This window comes from Macrobrachium rosenbergii, chromosome 10 (assembly GCF_040412425.1).
Source record: "Macrobrachium rosenbergii isolate ZJJX-2024 chromosome 10, ASM4041242v1, whole genome shotgun sequence".
NCBI lineage: Eukaryota > Metazoa > Arthropoda > Malacostraca > Decapoda > Palaemonidae > Macrobrachium > Macrobrachium rosenbergii.
The window spans coordinates 70,784,830-70,807,049 of record NC_089750.1 but is presented as its reverse complement, the minus strand read 5'-3'; the positions used below and the strand labels follow the sequence as shown (position 1 = coordinate 70,807,049).

Here is a 22,220-nt window from a genome sequence, read left to right as displayed (position 1 = left end):
CTGCCAGCAACCTCAAGAAGAGAGACTTAGCACCTTTTTAAATCGTTATCATTTTTATATTTTGGAGAGTTATCTTCATTTTCATGAAACAAATTCAATAATGCACCGGCAGATGTTCATTCAACATCATTCGACGGGAAAGTAGAGCAAAACCACACGTAGTCTGTCACGTTGTTTTACTCAGTCCTTTGTTTACATTTGAGGGCCAAAGTGTTACCAGACGGCTAGGAACGATTTGGATTGAGAGTTGCCTCTTTATTTCGGTGGATCTGGATCCTAAAGAGGTATTTTTTACAAATTAACATATTTAATTTTGTTTTCCATGACATTATCAGCAATGCATTTATTTTTATTTGCAAGTCAATATTATTAATTATAATAGTTTTTTCTATAGAATGACGATATGAGCCTTTCCATGGACCCTAAAGTGCAGGTGTTATTGTTTACATTGTTTAAGGTCCTTTGCATTGTGACGCCACAGTGCAAGGGTTATCTTGGAAAACAATAGTGTTCCAGACGCTCTAGTATTATTTGAAGTGATTTTGAAAAAAAAAAAAAAACAAAGTAAACCTTATGTTTCTGGATTACCCATCGAGCAAAATAAAAACAAACTATATTTATTACAACGTTGAGGTATGTGGTAGAGGATATCTTGAAAGGAAACGGGATCTGTAATATATATTTCGCAGGTAGATCACGCTGAGTTAGGTAAAGGAAGGAGGTGGAAGAGACTTGATTCAAGGGGATCCAATGTTGGGCTGACGTTATGGCATCAATTGATCTTAAACCTGCCCTGCACAAGATACGGGTTGTAAAATTGCATCCACATTCCATGCTGGTGCCCCAAACATGAAAGGTACCATTATCAGTATAGTAATAGTAGTAGCAGTATTTGTTCATTAACTGCATACAAAAACATATCAGTTCTGATGTTAATTACAGTCGACAACCAAAAAATAACGGTAATTTTTTAATAAGCAACCAAAATACCACAGGAAAAGTCAAGTTCCAAGGTGATACCCAATGCAGATCAACCCCATAGTTCTACTTTTAACTGTTTTCAGTGGTATTCGAATTGATGGGCATGCCACAAACGTTCATTTACTCTGCATCTTTTTGCTTATGTTTAGTTTCTGATAAAACGACAAAGTGAAGTATTTACTTCGAAATTTATGGTGATTTTTTTTTATCGAGAGTTATCTAAGTGCAAAGACCAAGCAAAGTTAGAAAATCGATTCATTTTATTGCAGTTTAGTTTAAAAATTATAGAAAAAATTCATTTCACTCAAATCATTTGTGAAACGTCGTTGCGTTTATATAATAATGAATTTGTTTCTTCTTTTCAGGATGGTAATTATTCGTTATATAATTTACCGTTTCTGGCATGAAGAACATAGAACTAAATGCGTTCATCACGAAAAAAAATCCCATATAATTATGCATATCACTCGATTTTTGACAGTCTTTTTCTATCTAGATTTAGCCAGCCTTGTGCTGGCACGGGCTCTTGCTCTTCAGCAGACCGTAACGAAAGACAGTCAGTCACGAAGTTAAAATGAAAGAAGTTTTGGGTCTTAATTTTGTATTTCGCCGCTAGGGGTAATCCCCTAGGCCCGGTCCCTCCCCACCCACTTGTGACTTTACTCTCGTTGACAGTTGTCAATGGTTGAAAGGTTTAGGTATTTCTTGTGTGTTGTTGCACTGGTAAGTTATTTTCGTATTTTTGTTTTACTTCGTCCATTTATCGAAGTAGGCCCGTTTGATTTTGTTCGTAGATAATCAGATGGCAGATTTGAAAGTTGCATTTTCGTAGTGCAAGAAGGGCTGGATCTAGCACTTGCAGTAGCCGGAAAGCAAATTTGCTTAGTGCAAGTAGGGTTAGGCAAGTGTTAACGCGTTAGGGATAAAGTATCAAGTGTTTTCTACCTATGGGTTCGTGAGTTATTAGCCAGGTCGTAGAACAGTAATCTCAGTTAGGCAACCAGTAACTGCTTGTGGGCATGTCTTAATGGTGTGTGTGTGTGTTTTAAGGCTAGAAGTGTGCCGATGGAAGTCATTTATACGTCGCCCAATTCGGGTAATGAATAATTAGTTTGTTTTTTCAAAAGAAAGCGTGCCATATACTTACTTTTTCAACAGTGCGGGTCATTTAGTGCACGTGACAATCTTCTGGGGAGAATGCCCACCCCCATAAAACCTCTTGATTATCAAGAACCACATTAAGAAAGTAGTGTTCTTTGACAAGGAAAGACTATAATTAGTGAGATGTGCTAAGGGTTGTGATCAAAAGACAGTTTTGAAAATGCCAGGAACGGGTATATCCTTACATAGGCTAATATATGCCTACAGGGCAACATCATATCTGACAAGCCTTTGTAGTAATATTGTCGGAAAATCGGAGCCATGTCGTGTATCTTCACTTAACGGAGGATTCAGCTTCCCACAGTAATCGACCTTCTTAGCCAGCCTACATTTAGCTTATTTCTTGCCCCATATCAAAGGTTCTGTTTTTTTTTGTAGGGAAATGTTATTTTCTTGGGGAGTTCACTGGTTAGGTGTGGTGCTCCTATCCCTCCCGTAACAAGTATCCATAACAAATGCTTTCATAGCTGTGATGGTAATTCTATATATTAGCTCCTTGCCAGTTTTTACCTTTTCAACTAGTTTTTAATACACCTTTAGGGGTTCTGATACTGGCGGTGCATCGGTTTGTTGTCGGCCAAATGGAATGTCCCTTCGCCGTGTTTAGTACTGGCCCCGGGGGGTGTTGGATACCCATACGTTAACAAGTTATTGCACTTGCCGGACGGGATATGAAACGTTCGAAACAGAAGTACCCATGCTCTGTCTTGTGAAGATCACGTATGGAAACCTATTGTTGGGTGGACTTCAGGGGTTAATTACAGGTTAATTATACCCTACGGTAAGGTTAGGTCATGAGGAGGTTAGGTTATGATTCATTCCTGGGAAAGTCTTTACAGTGGAAGACATGGCCAGGCCACAAGTTTAGATGCTGATATAATAGTCTGTTTGCTGTTGTACTGGGAAGTGGCTCCAAATTGCTCAGTGCTCATTATAACTTTTTGGTTAAATGCTCTCTAATTTACAGAGGACTTGCTGTATTTTAGCTACCCATATATTAATGCACCTTATTTGGGTACCTTGCCGAGTAGTAGCTAGTATATTTTTGCAGTATTTTTTAAGCTCCTTGATTCTTGATAATAGGACCTTCAATAAGGAAATCCCTGGTTGCACTGGAATCCACAAATGAAAAATTGGTGTCTAAAAATGTTTTAACCTAAAAGTTTCAGACATTGATGTTTTCACAGGGATAACGGTTTTTGAAAGTAAACTCATCCGATCATTATGTGGGAGAACATAATAACGTAAATTGTTTCATGCAATCTCAGTATCTTCGTAGGAGGCCATCAGGGGCCTCTTGAAAGGTATCCACTTGAACTCTTTTAAGACCAGCTGGGACTTTGGTATTCCGTTGAGGAAAATTTGTATAATACGGCCATTACCATCCTCTTGATAGACTCGGTAATACTGCGTAATTGCACCTAATCTCATAGAATTTTATGAAAATGATTCTACAACAGTGAAGGCTTGAGCTGATGTCATTGATGTCTCATTGTTCTGGAGATTGAGGGCTGCCTGTGGCAGCCTCTTTGTATTGAACAAAGGCTTTAGGGTGTGCCATAACACTGTATTAAGAAAGGAGTGAAAGGGTAAAGAAATGCTGGGTAAAATATTGGTGAAAGTCTGCATTTTGATACCCCAGCACTGAAGAAAATTTTACTTATATTCTTTGTATGTATTCGCCCCCCCCCCCTTTTTTTTGGCCAAAAAGCATGTTTTGTGGCATTTGTTTATCTTATGATCTGCGATTTTCGGACACTAATGGAAACCACTTGTGTATAGTTGAGCAATTGCAGTTTCTTTGATAGTGATGTAGAGTGGTTTGGAGCACTGTTTCTTGTCATTTGACACCCCTGTATGTGTGCTTGTATGTTCACTGCTTGTTCCACTTATGGAAACAGAGCACCCATATTTTTCTTTGGAACTTGTGTCTTAATGAGAAAATTTCCATAGAATAAGTAATAAAAAATCCAAACATCTAATTTTCCATCATTGGGTAATGTCAAAGAAATGTGTATCACTGTAATCATGTACGTGTAGTTCCTTGCATAGGTATAGTAGCATGGAAAGCATATTCACTAATTTCTGTTTTTCTTCACAGATTTGTCTTTAGAACTCTCAAAGACAGTGGTAGAGGAGAATGTCATTGCCTATTTTTGACAAATCAGCTTACTTTGATCAGTTGTGTAGTAAGTATAAAACCAGAAATATCAAGGTAGTTTTTGTTACTTTCTTTAATTGTAGGAATATATTTCTCTTTGGTAATAGTATGTTGAGAAGTTCTTGCGATTGATTTTTACTGAAGTTATGCACTGTTCCTTCATAAGAATTCTTTATCTGTACTCAGACTTTGGCACACACTTCTGGAAATACTTGCTGTATTACTTATGTGATGTTCATGAACAATAACAGACAATTAACACTTTCAGGTTTGGAAACAACTTGTGCTGACCACCACCTCATAAGGAACACAAGAACACGTCTTGGATGTTAGTAACTTTATATACATTACTTGGAGGTGAAGAATACACTTTCTCTATTAAAGACTTCATATGTAAGTTGGTCCATATCAATTATGCTTCAGTGGTAAGACTTGAGTTTTTCATTATACTTGTAATATGAAAAAAAATTAACGTAATGTCATAAGGACATGAGACAACACAAGGAGGTTGGTAGGCAAGAGCAGAACACCAACTTGCGGAAAGAGACTTGGTAGATAAGAAGTAGTGTTGGCTGAAGAAAGGGAGACATGAGCCTTGAGCCTCATTCCACTTTTACCAGTTTCTGTAGCTCGCCTTTCTCTTCAAGTGAGAAAAGGGGAAATGGTGACTACCTCAGCTCTGAGACTAATTCCTCTCAGGTCACCTAGTCAATACAGTAACAACAGCATATATATATCTGGGATTCCACAACCCTACTGAGCTGGTTGTCCCTTCTTATGCAGAAGACCTAAGGCCTCCTTTTTTTCCCTAGAGTTTGGGATCAAACAAGCCACACTTTGGCACTGACCTTATTCTCTACATCACATGCAAAGAAGTACAAGAGTATCCTTACCCTGCTTGCGTACATGACCTTGAAGTTAACATTTCCTGGTATGAGATCAGTACCTGTCATAATCTCCAAGGTTTCTCCCACCAAAGGCGAAATTTTCCATGTCAAAGGCGAAGATTTGTATTCTTGTTGGGACAAGTCCCACTAGTAACCAACTGTATATTGCACTGTTGCTAATGGAAATGGGAATGATCTGATATATTAATCTTGAATTACAGGTATATGAATGATCACCAAATATTTTAATCCTAAATAATAGGCATCTAAATTGTTTTTAGTACAGTAGTTATTCTGGTGTAGAGACCTTTTGTGATCAGACTTGTAGATAAGAGTAGTTGTTTGTGTTGGATGAAAAATTTGCCTGGGGCTCCTTGTAGTTCTTGGTCGTTGTTATAGTTATAAATGATTTGTTTAACCAGACCTCTGAACTCTCTTAGGGTTCTTCTCGGGCTGAGTGATTTCCATTGCTTACTTTTGGGTGCCCTTTTGCTGTGTTCAGGTTTTGTAGGAAAGATTGTTGAATTTTAAAGCTTTGTGGTTAGCTCTCATTTTTTGTATTGAAGGTGCAGAGATCCTCATTCTGTTAAGTTGCTGCTCAAGAAGTTGTGTTTAGACTGAAACCATGATCATACAGTTCTAAAAGGAAAAGCCTTGATACTTAGCAGGTTACCTTCATAAGTGACAGTCCCCTAGCCAGGCTTAGTTTCACAATTCCTTTACATTTTGAAATAGAAATGGCTATACATCCAATCTAGTAGTGTATAATGTCAGAAGTTGCAGGAAAAGTATACTCTCAACATTTTTCAAATATGTGCAGATCCCACCAGTCTTAGGTGTTTGTTTATGAGACAGGTTTCAAGAATTCAAGTTTGTTTGTGATTACATGGTATATGCTAAATGGAAATATAGCTTACTGTTTCCTTTAAAGTGATGCCGGGAACTTTAGCTTACTGTTTTCATTCAAGTGATGCCGCATGTTTTGACATACATGTTTCACTTGTATGCCAACCAGTGTTGATTTCATTTGAGTTTGAGAAGCCATTTCATTGTTGCTGTACAAGAAATTACACTTTACATAGCGTTACATTTGTTTTATGTGGAACTGTGTTATCCATATTTGTAGTGTTTTTTGTCAGCTAATTTGATTCTGGGCTTTTACATGGTTTGTTCCATTGGTTTTAAATATTGTGTACTAGATTGGTAGAGTCAATCTGGAAAAGGTTCAGAGAGAGAGAGAGAAAAGATAGGACTGATTGTCTGTTCTTTAATTTCATCTTATTGTACAGAATTTTCCATTGTGGAACAAGCCAAAGTAAGACAACACACTAGATACACTAAAAAAAATTGGCTGCTTAAGGACTTTTTCTTACTTGGACAATTTGTCTTGGGAAGTTTGCAATATCTCACATTTGCACAAGCCAAGTGTAAGAGGTTGAATAGTGAAAGTCAAACCTCAGACCGGTTTACAGGTGTGGTTTTATTAAAGTATATGTTGGATGTATACTGATGATACAGTAGTTTTGATTGAGGTTAAGGTATAAGCATCATTGCAACTGTCTACACCTTCACAGTTGCACTTGGTGTAACCCTCAGTACTAGTTCGTATTTCTGTTACATTTCAGTAATGGCAAGATTTCTGGTATCCTTATACCATTCGATGGCTTCTGAAGTTTTTATTCCCACAAAAGGAGCTGCAATTGCCTTCGAGAGTAATAGCAAGATTTCTGGGATCTTTATCCCACTCAATAGCTTATCAAGTTTTTCTTCCTGCAAAAGGATTTGCAATTTCCTTCCGGAGTAATGGCAAGATTTCTGGGATCCTTATCCCTATCAATAGCTTCTCAACAGTGAATTGTAAACTGAGCATGTTTATATGTATGCGTTTTCCATGCTTATGTATATTATTTTGCATTCACTGCAATTGAACATTTTAGGTGAACTCATGGACTGTACAGGTTTAATGAGAAATTGAGATAAATTTCCTGGAAGCATATAAAGTGTTTTGAGTAATGTTTAATCTCTTGACAGATTTGGTGCTCTTGATCTAAAGAATGGGAACATCTACATTGTCATTTTAAAGAAATAACACTAATTTTTGGATACTAGACTTACATCAAGAGCTACGCAATGGATTAGTAAAGGAGTGTAAGTATACCAGTGCCATGCTTGATACTATTTAGTTGTGATGATTCCACATCTAACATGTTTGTAGTGAGGAAGGTAATTCTAAATTGTTTTTGCTATTGAATGTGGTTTCTCTCCAAAACTCAAGTACCCTGTAATTTTCCAAAATATGTAAAGTAGTAGAGTTAGCATCTAGAATTTTTCCTCTTTCAGGTATGAAGGTGCTTCCTGCAGAAGTGGATCTTTTACATTGATTAATGGAGGTAATATTCCTGTAATGAGCTAACTGAAATGGGCCAGAGGTATGAAGCAGAAAAGCAACCAGAACTGGGCAGGAGGTATGAAGCAGCAAGAATTGAGCTAGGCGTAGGAACCAGAAAAGCAGCAAAAATTGACTGAGGAAGAGGTATGAAGCAGAAAAGCGACCAGAACTGGGCAGGAGGTATGAAGCAGCAAGAATTGAGCTAGGCATATAAAGCAGAAAAGCAGCATGAACTGAGGAAGAGGTATGAAGTAGAAAAGCACCATTGAGCAGAAAACTTTTTTCGACAGGAATAAAGCAAAGGACGAAAAAGGAACTAGACTTTTTATGAAGATTCTTGAACCTTTTGTGGCCACTGTGAAAACTGGAGGAAGTTAAGTCACATGAGGTCTCTGTGGTAAAAATAAAAACTAAGTTACACCATGCTCTATATTTCATATCCACAATTCGAATTTTTTAAAACTCTGAAGAGCTTTAGTGCTGTCTCTCTTTCCAGTGCCACCTTCCAAAAGAGATATCAAATTTACCCATTGCTGCTGTTACTCCAGACTGAAGTATCTCATTCCTTAACTTCTCTAATAAGTTTTCTTCAATTTATCTCCTTTCTGCTGTTTTTCTTGGACTTTCGTTGGACTTTCGTTAGTAGATAATCCTCTTGAGTGAATCTTTGCATTTCCCATTTCTCCCTGCTGCTGCAACTTCCTATATAGGCGATGCTTTTTCACACACTGCTCATTGTCTTCTTTTTTTTACAACTTTCTATGTAGGAGCTGCCTCTGCCTCAGAATTTTTTCATGAAAATCCCTGATGCATTAACTGATGTGGGTTTCATTTTACCACCTGAAAGTACAACAGTAATTAATTTACATTTCAAACCAGAATATTTTAAAATCTTGCGGAAAACTATTAAAGCTTCATAATTACTGAAGGAACAATACCATACACAATACAGAAAGATTAATTATGCAACTAGCATAAAATGAAGAAATTACAGTAAAGGAACTTGAGAACTAGTTACACTTTTCACTGTAATACATTTTTTCAGCAATGCATAAATGCAGTTTTCACTTTTCGTTCAGTAGCGCACAAATTATATTCCACATTAAAATTAAGCATCACTGCAATTATCTAAAAACCCTACCACCCAAGTGCTGTGATATTAGCATGTATAATATTAGCACTTAAAAACATTTAAGATACATATACCTAGGTCCTAGAAAACAAAATTTGCAAAGGTCCTAGAAAACAAAATTTGCAACTTATTATTCACCTCGCATGGGAAAGAAATTAGATCCAAAGTAACAGCATTGAAGTGTGTCTTTAGTACCACAAAACTAGAATCAATCACTAGCCTAGCAATCTGAACTCAAAAACCTGAATACTGTATAACCATGCTCAACCGCCTTGAATCTCCTCACGATCTAGGAGCATGAAGGTTACCTGCATGGTAGCATTTGTAACAAAGGTAATAGCTGTGTTTACATAAAATATGCAAAACATTCTGGCAACATGACCCGAGAGGTTTCCTCTCACCACTGACCTTGACATCAAAAAATCACTGAAGAGGTGCAGAGATTATCAATCAGCATGTGGGAGAATAAGCCAGAGAATAGTTGGCAACATAATCATACAAAAGATCGAAATAACATGCCACATAGGGGGGTAGTGCCATCAGTGCACCTCATGCGGTGCACTGTAGGCATTACTTATGGTTCTTTGCAGCATGCCTTTGGCCCCTAGCTGCAACCCCTTTCATTGTACCCCCTTTCAAGTTCTCTTTCTTGTCTTACTTTCCAACTGCCAGGTTTTCCTCCTGTTACACCTTTCAAAGCTTTTGCCATCAATTTCAGTTTCAGCGCTGAATGACCTCATAGGTCCCAGTGCTTGGCCTTTGGCCTAAATTCTATATTCAATTCAATTCAAAATAACATATGGGATACATGACAATTACACATGGCCAAACTGGTAGACAATGGTTTAGAATTTAGATAATGAAGTTCAGATTGTATAAGGTCAAATGAAAGGACCTTCAAACACACTAGGCAGATCCAAATGGCAAATCTGACCTACCTGGAATATACTGTCACAGGACTGACTAGATCTGTAGTGAAATGTGCAGCGTATCTTTTATGCCTTATTTGAAATGTACCTGGTAGGAATGGCTTCAGGAGCCATTTACCATGCTTTCCAATAATGGTCTTCTCATAAAACTAATCCCAGGACTAGACATGATTCTCCTTGCTCAAGTGTAGTTTAACCTCATGAGAGCAATTCTGTTTCAAAATCCCTATACTGTAACAGGATAAGTAAATTCGCCACACCTCAAGTGACAGGGAAGATTCATTTGTACCTAATTCCTGCATGATTCTAAGGATAGCCTCAAAAAATCACCAATATAGCAAGTAACCACTTAAATCTCAGGGGACAAGAAAAGTTATAAAGAAATATAGCACATCAAATCATATATACAAGTGTATTAAATATGAAGTATAGTAACCATATACTGTGATTCCAAACTTTGCTGCCAAACCTAGATGTGGAAATAAATCACAAAATGCTCTCACAATCATATGCCCATACATTATTTATATTGCCTGCTACACAATTCAGCCCATGTATGACTGGTCACTTGTAACTACCATGCAGCTTGCATGTCATATTTAAAAATGGATCAGAAACCACTAACAAAGTCAGCTTAGATTGTACTACAGCAGCATGGCTGTAGTTAGTCTGGTAGTCACCAGGAGTTAGGTGTGAGGACCATGTTGAGTCAAACGTGCTGATGAGACTACCTTCAATTCCTAGAGAGCAAAGTGAGAACTTGATGCCTTATTTAGTCCACTGGTGGCTTTCTTTTTAATCATTAGACATGGCTGTACTTGATCCTGATGCTAGGGTTAACACAAAAACCATGCTGGGTTGACAAAAAATGACCTTGGGCTCTCAAGGGAGAGCAAGCCAGAGCCAAGATGCCATATTTAGCCATTTGGCTTTTTGTATAGTGGGTATGGCCATAGTTAGTACATGAATCTTTTTTGTCCTGTCCAATTACACACTACTGGGCATTTTTTAGGCTGATGGCTACATTCACCGTTACAGTACATGTACTTCTTATCTGGGAACACCCACTGATACTAGAAAATACAATCATTACTCATTCAAATGGAGTTTTACAGTTAGGTACTGGAAAGCATTTATACTAACCACACATATCCTTATAAACTTTAAACATTAGCATTTCCATTTATGGGGTTAGACGTAAAGTAACTTCCCTACACTATCTCTGTCTTGCACACTTTCTGCCTGAATTCCCATCTGGTCTGCAATGGGGCATGTGTGGTAGCATACCCCCCTCACCAGGACTCATGAGGATAAATTTGTACTCAAATCTCTGCATAGTTGTGATAATACAGAGGTGGGTTGTACAAAAACCAGTCAAAGTAGTGACAGGTACCAAGTGGCTGGGCACAAACCAATGAGGATGGTTTGGAGAAAGGATAAAACCACATACTACAATACAGTTAACACAATGTATCAAATCCATAATTTGTGGAAAAATCAATTTACCTTCAGCTCATAAGCCAATGCTGTCAAGTACTGTACTCACCAAGATGACGTGGAAGAAAACTTGTCATACTGATAAAGGTAAGGTACTTCAAAACTGCTTCTTTCCTTTCTTTGGTTATTACTCTATCTTTCCTTTTCCCTTTCCTCTGTAGTTCTGCCAGTTATTGTACTGCAATTTCACATGTCACTTTCAGATAAGGGGCATCTGCACTCCACACGTTTGTGTGTTCCTGTCCAAGACTAATAGAAAAGAGGTCATCTCAAGTTGGCACCATACCTGAAAAATTGTCAGTTACTGTCACAAAGTCAATTATATGAATAACATTTCGACAAGTAACTGTGAAGCTACAGCAAACTCTAAAGCAGGTTATTAAATATGAAATGAGAGTGTTTACTCATACTCTTAAATAATCCTAAATGAAAATAAGGTGAAATTTGTCAACATTAATCAAAAGTAACTTTTATGCTTACTGACAATAAGACCTTTCATTGCTTTAATTTTCTCTGATGATTCAAGATTACCAAATCTGTAAATGAAAAAACAAATTAGTGAAATCCCTATATATCAAATACCCAGGACAATCAACTACCTCCTCAACTTGGTAACATCTTGCCCCAAGATTCTTCTGTACAGTATTACAAAATGCATAATACGTGATGACAAATTAAATATATGTATAACATTTTATTCCATAAGGAATAAATAAGTGGAAATTCCTCATTAAGTTGTATAAAGTATAGTAAAATTATACATTTAACTAAAAGCAAGACCAAAGAACTTACAAAAACATAATGTCATATTTTGCCAATTCTCTATACAACAAAGTAAGTACTGTATTACTAAGGATCCTATGTATTTATACCTTGGCATGAAATACAATAATGCTACTGCCTAAACTACATTCAAGTCAAGGAAGCAACATGTTCCAAAAACAGATACACCCAAAAAGTTGGCATTATTTAGCCTTATGTCCAATTACATGCCAAACCCATAAGTTCAAACCAGAGGAAGCACAGTTTCCCAGAGAAATTGTCTTGCATATAACAGCAAGTTACAAATCAGTCTCTTCACTGCCTTTAGGTTCACAGAAGTAAGTTATGAAGAAGTTCAAGTACACTAAAAAGCATTGCAATTTCTATGCCAATCTCTTATTTTAAATACATCTACTGAAAACCCTTGTGGACAGTCAGTGAACTATAAACCCACAGGGGCTAAAAAAAAAAAAAAAAAAAAAAAACATAGGCTGCAAAGAGAAAAAAGTTAAAAGGAAAAGGAGATAAATAAACATGAAAAAACAGACAATACAACTGATACACCTAAATTCAGGACACATCAGCAGAAAGCAGGAATGAATTTGCTCCTTGCTTAAACATTTAAGAGACTGGAAGACTACATCTGCACTAGGCAAACTACTGTATTCCATATAGCAGTTACAGCCAACATAAAACTCCCAACAAACTGAGTACTATTAAACCCCATACTAGAAAACAACACTTTGCAGTTGCAGCCTGCCTAGTGTTGTGAGCAAGACAGCTAGCTCAATTAAAGGAGTGCTGAGGATGTTTGTTGTTGTAGTACATTGTATGCAACTGTAAAGGTGTCAAAGAAACGAGCAGGTAAAGGTTACTGCTGGTTTATTACAGATCCAGGCGGCTTATATTGCGGCCGACTGACGCCGGGCCGTGAGAGACAATGGAATTGACTGTGACCTGAGGTCGAAACAATAAATAATAATATACAGTGAACGTAGTACGAATTACAACACGAAACATACAGAGGCACAATATAGATACAGTCTTGATGCCTGTGAATGAAGAAACATGTGATACACAATGTGTGACATTCGTATAAATACCATAAAGTAAAAATGATAAAAATGCTGGCCTGGCACGTTTTGGGCGTGACTAATTTAGCTTGAAGAAAACGGAAGTCACCAAAGAAAACAAGCTCATGGAGACTTAATTAATGGCGCCGCAAACACTATCCTGGCGCCGGGTGGTGACTTTACAAATACTCCCAAGACGAGGGCGCGTCTGATTAATCCCTGTACCTGGTGGGACGCTGAAGGGTGCCCGCGCTCCTTGAGGATAACTGAGGGGCCTCCTGCCTGTGAGGCTGCTGTTTGGCGGTCCTTCCTGAAGCGGCCGCGCCTGCGGTGGTGAGGGCGTGCTGGAGTGCGTATGGGTGGAAGGGGTGCTGCGACGCTGCCGGGACTCTCCGACAGGAAGGCGGGCTTTAGCGGTCTATGGAAACCCAGTCGTTCCTGCCTGAAGTGCCAGCGGAACGCCTTGCTGTTCCGTTCCAGCACGCGGAAGGGTCCCCTGTAGGGCTTAGTTAGTGGTGGACGGACGGCGTCGACTCTGGCGAAGACGTGGGTGGCGGATGACAGTTGTGGCGGCACGAAGGTGGTTTCTCTGTCTATGTAGAGCGCCTGCAAGGCGAACTTGCCGCCACGTCGCTGAGCCTCTGCAGAGATGGGGAGGGCGATCATCCGTCACGAGCTCTCCGGCACCACGAGGGGTTCCCCAGGTTTGTTCAGCTGCGGATGGGGTGCCGTCGGCTCTGGGGGGCGGTCCTCAATCCGAGGAGGACCCACGGCAGCTGATGTTTCCAGTCCTCGGCGGTGCAGCGGGCCATGAGGGATGATTTTAAGGACCTGTGGAATCGTTCGACCAGGCCGTTGGCCGCTGGGTTGTATGCTGTGGTGGTGTGGTGCGTGGTTCCCAGCAGTTGAGCCAGGGCAGACCACAGCTCGGAGAGGAAGGCGGGCCCCTGTCGGTTGTGATGTGGTCCGGGGGCGCGGCGCTAACCCAGCTGGAGAGCAGGGCTCGGCGCACGCGCTGGCGGTGGCTTCTTGCATGGGCGTGGCCGGGCCACCGCGTTGAACGGTCACCACCGTGAGGAGGTATCTGGATCCGCCTGATGGGAAGGGGCCCGACGACGTCGATGTGGATGTGGCGGCGGCGTCCTGGTTGTGGGAACTTCGCCTACCCCCCGACTGCAGACGACCCACTTTACTGGTCTGGCACTGCAGGCACTGTTTTGCCCAGGCTGTGGCGTCCTTTTTGCACCCGTGCCAGACGAACTTTTTGAAAGCAGTTTGGCCGTGGTCCTGCCGGAGGGGGTGAGAGGCCGTGGATGATGTCAAATACCTGGCGGCGGCGTGAGGCTGGAACCAAAGGGCGGGGCTGGCCTGTGCTGATGTCACAGAGCAGGCTGGGACCTCCGGGGCGGGTCACGTCCGCCACTTGAGGGATGTGATGGCGGTGCGGTATGCTGGGGTTTCTGGGTCGGCGGCCTGTTCTCTGGCAAGGTCCTGGTAGTCTACACCAAGCTGCACTGCGTTCAACCTCGACTCTGGAGAGGCGTCTGCTACGGATTTTTCTTGCCGGGAGGTACCTGACGGAACAGGTAAATTCGGCTATGGCTGAGAGGTGGCGCTGCTGTCTGGAAGACCATCGTCCTTGCTTCGTGAAAGCGTGAACCAGTGGCTGGTGGTCTGTGAAGATTGTGAAGGGCGTCCCCTCCAGGAGGAACTTGAAGTGCCGAACTGTGGTACATCGCGCAGAGTTCCCTGTCGAAGGTGCTGTATCAGGACTCTGCGGATTGAACTTCTTGCTGAAGAAGGCGATGGGCTGGGGGGGCCGTTGATAATTTGCTCCAGAACAGCACCGCAGGCAACGTTACTGGCGTCCGTCGTCAGCTGGAGGGAGCCTTGGGATCCTGGTGTGCCAAGGCGGTTGCCTTAGTGAGGGCGGCCTTCGTCCGGGAAAAGGCCTGCTGCTGGCTGGGTCCCCAAGACAGGGACTTCAGTTGACCTCTTAGGACTTCCGTCAGGGGGCCGTGGTGTGCGCGATCCCGGGATGAAGCGCCCAGAAGTTGACCATCCCAAGGAACTCCTGGACGGCCTTGATGGAGTGTGGGTGTGGGAACTTTGCTCACGGCTGCCACCTTCGATGTAAGAGGGCGGACGCCTGTCGGAGATACCTCGTGACCCAGGAACTCTGCTTTCTGGACGCCGAATGTACACTTGTCAAAACGGACGACGAGGCCGTTTTCTTGGAGGCGCTGGAGGACTGCTTTGATGTGCCTCTGGTGTTCGCTGTGAGACCTGGAAAATATGAGAATGTCGTCCGCGTAGCAGACGCAGAATTTTAGGTCCCCAGGATGCTGTCCATTAGCCGCTGGAAGGTGGCCCCGGCGTTCCTCAGCCCGAAAGGTGGAGAAGGCGAACACATAGGACCCGAAGGGCGTGATGATGGCTGTCTTTGGTATGTCCTCTGGCGCAACAGGTACCTGAAAATAAGATTTAAGAAGGTCCAATTTAGTGAATATTTTGGCCCGTGAAAGGAGGCCGTGAGGTCTTGCATATTGGGCAGAGGTAGTGGTCGGGCTCCGTTGCAATGTTGAGCCGTCTGTAGTCGCCGCAGGGTCTCCAGGAGCCGTCGGTTTCTGCACCATGTGGAGGGGGAGGCCCATGGACTGAGGCTTTCCTGCAGATGCCCATCCGTTCCATCTCCGCGAATGCTTTTTCGCCTCCTGCAGGCGCTGAGGGGAAGCCTCGGAACTTCGCATGTGTCGGGGCCCTTTAGTCACTATATGGTGGTATATGCCGTGCTTGGCTGGGGCCCCGGGGACTTGGCGGCTCGGGCTTAAACACCTCGGGAACTCCGACAGAAGGTGTGCGTACTGGTGGGGGCGACGGCGCTGATGGTGGGTCTGGGTCGCCGTTAACGGAGAGATCGGCAGGAGTCGGGATCGAGGAGGCGCTGCGCCCCACGTCGACTAGCAGGCCGAAGTGCGCCAGAAAATCGGCCCCCAGGAGTGGGGTTCCTACGTCCGCGACGATGAAGTCCCAGGAGTAATTCTGGCCAAGGATGGAGATCGACAGGAGCCTGGTGCCGTAGGAGAGGATGGGGGTTCCGTTGGCGGCCGTCAGGAAAGCGGCCGGGTCTGGTGTCTGGTTGCGGTCTCTCTGGATGCTGGGAAGACCGACTTGAAGGCTCCTGTGTCGACCAGCATCATCCTGCGGAGGCGGTGTCGGCATGGGCGTAGGAAACCTACTGTTTTGAGGCCCTGGGTTCTTCGGCTGCCATGGCGGCCTGTCCTGCTGGCCGCCGCCACTCCCGTTTTTGAGCGGTTGAACGAGCAGGCGGCAGGCAGTTTCGGGCGTCCTTTCCGAACCACTTGTGATAGCGACAGAAGCCGGGACCACCGTCTACTGTGGTTCGGTGGACGTTTGTTGGCGATGGCGTTGACGGGCTGCTCTATGTCCTCTTTCAGGCTGGACGGAGCTGACCGGCTGAGTGGCGGTTTTAGCCGCAGAAGCCTTGACGGAGTCTGTGAGGTGTTGTGCCGCCTCTGAGGTCCTCGACAGGCATGGTGTAGGGGTGAGCGATCTGGTTGCGTACTTCCGGGAGAGTTGGCGAAGGAAAATTTCCCATGTCGAGCTTATCTCCTGCCGCTTGTTCGTGTCACCCGAGACTGGTGTTGACAGGAGATCTCGACCATGCCCCTAGCGTCTCTTGGATCGAGGTCGATGGCGTGGGTTATTGCGCAAGGTCGATAGCACGGCGGCCCGCTCGGCGATGGGCAGGAGCAAGCTTCGAGGAGGAACTTTTGTAATGCTGTATACAGGTGAGTGTTTCGGTACCCGCGAGATGAATTTGTTGTACGTCCTGGGAAGGGCGTTGAGCACTGTGTCGCCTGTAGGATTTTCGTCCGTGAGGTCCGCGATTCTGAAGTGGCTCTCCACCCTCGCAGCCATCTCGATGGGTTGCCCTGCGAACGGGCGGCAGCTTTAGGGTGAGGGCCCGGCCCGCGATTGTGTTGCCCGGCCGTCGTGGTGTTTGGGGCGCTGGTGTGGAGTTGCGGAGGGCCCGATGCGTGCGGGGCTGGGCGGCTGCGATGGGGAGGTACAAAACCTCGAGTCCGCGGGTCCGCGTTTAACTGCATGAAGGGGATATCGGTGCGTCCATGCTCGCTCCTTTGACTTGCTTACATAAAGTAGGATATCGGCGTCAGTACGCACTTGACGTGCATGTTTGGGTCCGCTAGTGACGCTTGATGGGGTACGACGACGAGTCAGCACGCTCAAACGCTGGTTACAGCGCCGTGTTTAGCCGCTAAGAGCGTTTTTGGAGAAACCCTGGAGCCAAGACTGAGTGCCGTGTGAGTCCGCTAATGGCTCCGGGATACTCCGGGGTCACCACTGTAAAAAGGTGTCAAAGAAACGAGCAGGTAAAGGTTACTGCTGATTTATTACAGATCCAGGCGGCTTATATTGCGGCCGACTGACGCCGAACCGTGAGAGACAATGGAATTGACTGTGACCTGAGGTCGGAAACAATAAATAATAATATACAGTGAACGACTAGGTATGTTACAATACAAAACATACAGAGGCACAATATAGATACAGTCTTGATGTTGTGAATGAAGAAACATGTGATACACAATGTGTGACATTTATATAAATACCATAAAGTAAAAATGATAAAAATGCGTGACCTGGCGTTTTAGGCGTGACTAATTTAGCTTGAAGAAAACGGGAAGTCACCAAGAAAACAAGCTCAGCGGAGACTTAATTAATGGCGCCGCCGAAACACTATCCTGGCGCCGAATTGGTGACTTTACACAACAAACAATGAACTCCCTTCATGTCTACGCCTCAAGTCAACATTCAAAAAAGGCAAAATAAACTTGACTAATGACATAACTGTCCAAGAGTCTGTGACAGAGTCAGCACTCAAAGACCACACTGGAAAACATTATTCCAAAAAAGGGAAATTCAAAGTTAAAATACTTAGATATACTGTAATAGCTTCATAACATAACATTTGAAAACATTTCCATACGACATCAACTTTTGAAAAACTGAGGAACCAATAATACATACATGCTTCTCAAAAGTCAATTCCTTATTAAGTTGCACAAAATCTTAAGTCACCAACAAATAAAACCATAACATTTCACAGTAAATCTGGATGCAATGGCAAAAGTGTTCTGGACTCATGCAGCCATCATACTTGAAAGGGTTAAGCTTCATGCCCCAAAGCCTACTCCACTCATGAATAGATGCCAGACCTCGACTCAAGGATTCCACAACCACAGACCTAAGGCGCAGAGAAGGAACAACAGCTAGAAGAGTAGCATTATTGACACATACAATCATTTTTTCTCCAGACCTTGCCACATGATCACCTGAAATGACATTACTAAACCTACAGTACTACACTGGCCATCAACACACACCCTTCAGGTTCTGCCTACTAAAGATTCATATAAAATATTAATAAAAGATCCAGTAATTCCATATAATCTTGGCTTGCTGATAAGAGTTTTATGATTCACATGGCAAAAACCTGCACTCAAATATACACCGATCTTCCATACCTCTGCACCCTCATCAAAAGATACTGACAAGTGAGTGTCACAAGTACAAAGGCCTTTACAATACCGAAACTGAAATGCATAGTTCCTAATAGGGTCTATGATGCCAGAACTGTCAAGCCCCAGAGGCAAATTTTTAGCTTCTCCAGATCTGAAAGCCATCAAACAACTTAGCCTCTGGAAAGCATGCGTGAAGCAACACCCAGGACTCGCTACACTGTCTTACTGACAAGGACTTTAGTCATAAGTTGCGCCTTAGGGCACTGTATAGCACTTCCATCAGCCTCCACAATGGGAGGCATGCTAGAATAAACTCTAGAATGCAATGATTTGAGGGTAGATCACCACTTATGGTCATCACCTCTAGAGAGCAAGATCTTCCACACCTCAGTATAAACACACTCAGCTCTAATACAGACAATGTTCCCAATAACTATCTGCACTCCTAGCACAACTCTTATCATACAAATCATGGTCGTGGCAGCATGGTTTCATTTGATCATCTATAACAAATTATGGTACGCATTATTTACGGAAGGCTATAGATGTGCATAAACTCCAAAAAGAACAACAGGGTCATTTATCAAATACTGGCCACTAATTACATTTAAAAACTTTTTGCAGTGTTCTTGCTTATCTAATAATGTATGTGACTCCTCTTTGAGTCTAATCCATGTCCAGGGAATCCCTGGACAAGGTAAGATGTGGCACCCTAAGTTAGGTAAGTTAAGATGGACCCCTGTAATTTACAATAACATTGCCACACTATCATGCTCACTTTTTTCTCCCTATGCTATTGTTAGGCTTGTGATGCAAGACAAAGTTTTTTCGCCTGTTCATATTTTTTCATGCTTTAAAAATTTCTAGTGGCAGAATACCTGTGGACACATTCTGATATGTGCAATATCACTGGGGGGTCAAAGCCATGTCCCCTGCCAGGTTAGAGCCTTGTGATAGGTTAGTTAGGATACTTTACAAGCTTGCCACAACCTGTGTAAATACATGTGCAACTCTACTGCACATCTTTTTAATGGGTTTTCCCACTCAAAAACTAAAGTGCATAAATCATACATTGGAAAAATATATGGCATGTGTTTTCGAGAAATTAACTTAGCTTGGTAGTTATGGTAAGTAATTACCTACGATTAGCTCTACCATGAAATTAGCCTAGGCTATTCATTACTTTTTTTTCAACTACCCACGATGGGCCTGACAAACTCTCATCTCCCTGACAAAGGAACACGTGGGGGATGGGGCTGCAAGTTACAAAGAATGATGCTATACCTTGGGTAACATGGGGTAACATGGAACAGGAACCACAAATACATGAACAAAAATCAAGCTCTCGGTACTTATACCTGGATGAGGGTCAATATTATCAAATGTCCTATAAGCCTACCACATGGATAGTCCTCGATTCCCGACTTAAATCCTATACACATAAATGTTTGACTTTTAATGTGGGCTTATCCTCACAAATTCCTCAAGTTATATCCTGATAATGAGAGTTAATATGAATCGCCTAGTGCTGGCTTAGTTAATTTGGCTACGATCCCTACCTACCTAACTCAAACAGCCCCTAGGAAACCTTACCCCACCTTCAGACAATGGTCTTGCTGGTATAAGGCAGCTTAGATATAAACAACCCTCACACAATAATACTCAAAGGACGAAAACCCCATACATACCGAATACCAGGCAATGGGCTTCTCGGAAAGGAATAACTTGTTCTATTTAGGTTTACCTACCCAATTACCAACCGGCTAAAGGATTCGCTCAAGCTAGAAATACCAGACCACCATATTTAATATAATAATAATAAAAAGCTTCTGTCACAAAACCGTCAGTAAACCCCTAAAATTGGTATATTGAGTCACTGACATAGATCCTGAGGGAATTGGGATAAACAAGCATGAAAGGACAAAGATAACTTACTCGGCATATTGGAGATATGGGGACGTAGAGCTTAACTTATTCACGAGTATTCTGTGACGCATGAATGGTATGAATGCTGGCTGGTCTGGTCGTTGGGGGATTTCCTCTAGCGGCAGAAAATTGAACTTTGCATAGAGAAGACCTAATAATTTCTCATCTTTCGGTAATAAGTCTTTTGGTCTTATCTCCCTTGGTTTATCGTATGAGTGAGTAAAGTATAAGAGATTTAAGTACCAAAAACTCGGCTAAACTTTTCTCGGAATTTCAACCATCTCGACTGGGGAGACTTACCTTGCTTTCGGTAAATTTGGATGCAATAAGGGTGAAAATGGCCAATTACCTTCGTTATATTATTTTCAAAGAAAATGGTCCGAGTCCCCCGGTAGGCGGATTCAAAGAAAACGTTAAGGCATGTAATACGCAAACGGCGCTGTTTCTCATTGATGCATTTGCAATATTTCGTATTATTTTAACTACTCTCATGGTCTACTTTTTTCACATTAAAATCTTATCAGCTTTTGTATCTGGTAAAGTACTAGTATGATACTTAACAATGACTGATGAACTGAATTTAATTCAATATAATAAAATTTAGGCCAAAGGCCAAGCACCGGGACCTATGAGGCCATTCAGCGCTGAAACGGAAATTGACAGTAAAAGGTTTGAAAGGTGTAACAGGAGGAAAACCTCGCAGTTGCACTATGAGTCAATCGTTGGGAGAGGGTGGAAAGTAAGATGAAAGAAAGAGAATATGAAAGGAGGTACAGTAAAAAGGAACGAAAAGGGTTGCAGCTAGGTGCTGAAGGCCCGCTGCAAAGAACCTTAAGTAATGCCTACAGTGCACCGCATGAGGTGCACTGGCAGCACTACCCCACTACGGGGTGACTGCTGAATTCACCAACACCTTTCATATTCCGTTCCCAGTCACATAAGAAGCCTGCTAAACGTTAATGAGACTCTCTCTCTCTCTCTCTCTCTTCCATGACAACCTTTCCCGATTCTGCTCCCTTTAATAAAGTGTCCTTGAACAAAAGAACACCCGCAAATCCGTCGTTTTATTAAGTTTTCTTTAGTTACCCCTTTACACTAGTTACCTGGTTGAGGGATCCCTGTGACAATATCTTGAAGTTAGTAGTTTTAGCCAAACTATGCATGGAAAACACGAAAAAACTAACTGCAGTGTAGAAATTTGAAGAAGTCCATAAATAATAATAATAATAATAATAATAATAATAATAATAATAATAATAATAATAATAATAAAACTTACCATATCTCTCGGCAGTCGGCATTTTATTATTTCTAGACCAGCATTTTGGATGTCATGCAAATAGATTTTTAACCCTTTTCAGTATGAATAATAGCAAATAAGAAACCAAAATCGCAAAACTGAAAACTAAACTGCTGTGAGAGCTCTTTTTTCCATTATATCTGGAATAAATGGCATTATTTCATAATATAAGGCTAGGTTATACATTTTTATCTACCTGTGAAAAACCTTCCATGGCAGCTGCTATATCCACTGAACTAAAATCTCTTTTTCGTGGAGCAAAATTTCATAACTTATCTTTTAATATTGGTGGTCAAATTTTGATTTCCATGTCGCACCGTTACTTTCCTGGAGACCCTTGCTATGTGACGTCATCCTCCAAAGGATCTCGAACAACGTAAACATCAAACCTTAACTTTAGAGTCCGTGAGAGGGGCTAAGACGTCACTTGAGGAATTTAAAAACTATTATACTTT

At 42.1% G+C, this 22,220-nt stretch overlaps 2 long non-coding RNA genes across 4 annotated transcripts; one reads left to right on the top strand and one right to left on the bottom strand.

The window, feature by feature from the left end:
* Positions 1 to 432: 432 nt before the first annotated feature.
* On the top strand, positions 433 to 7,672 carry LOC136842848 (uncharacterized). 3 transcript variants are annotated; one of them, XR_010854365.1, is made up of 5 exons: positions 433 to 856; positions 4,244 to 4,331; positions 4,572 to 4,696; positions 7,222 to 7,338; positions 7,531 to 7,672. It is a non-coding gene; the product is annotated as an uncharacterized lncRNA (long non-coding RNA). The 3 variants fall into 3 exon arrangements; XR_010854364.1 differs by lacking the exon at positions 433 to 856 and adding an exon at positions 1,534 to 1,704; XR_010854366.1 differs by lacking the exons at positions 433 to 856; positions 4,244 to 4,331 and adding an exon at positions 1,581 to 1,704.
* A 530-nt stretch (positions 7,673 to 8,202) lies between these two features.
* LOC136842847 (uncharacterized) lies at positions 8,203 to 20,740 on the bottom strand. The gene is made up of 3 exons (XR_010854363.1): positions 20,475 to 20,740; positions 11,187 to 11,423; positions 8,203 to 8,419 (listed from the first exon to the last, which is right to left on the bottom strand). It is a non-coding gene; the product is annotated as an uncharacterized lncRNA (long non-coding RNA).
* Positions 20,741 to 22,220: the final 1,480 nt, after the last annotated feature.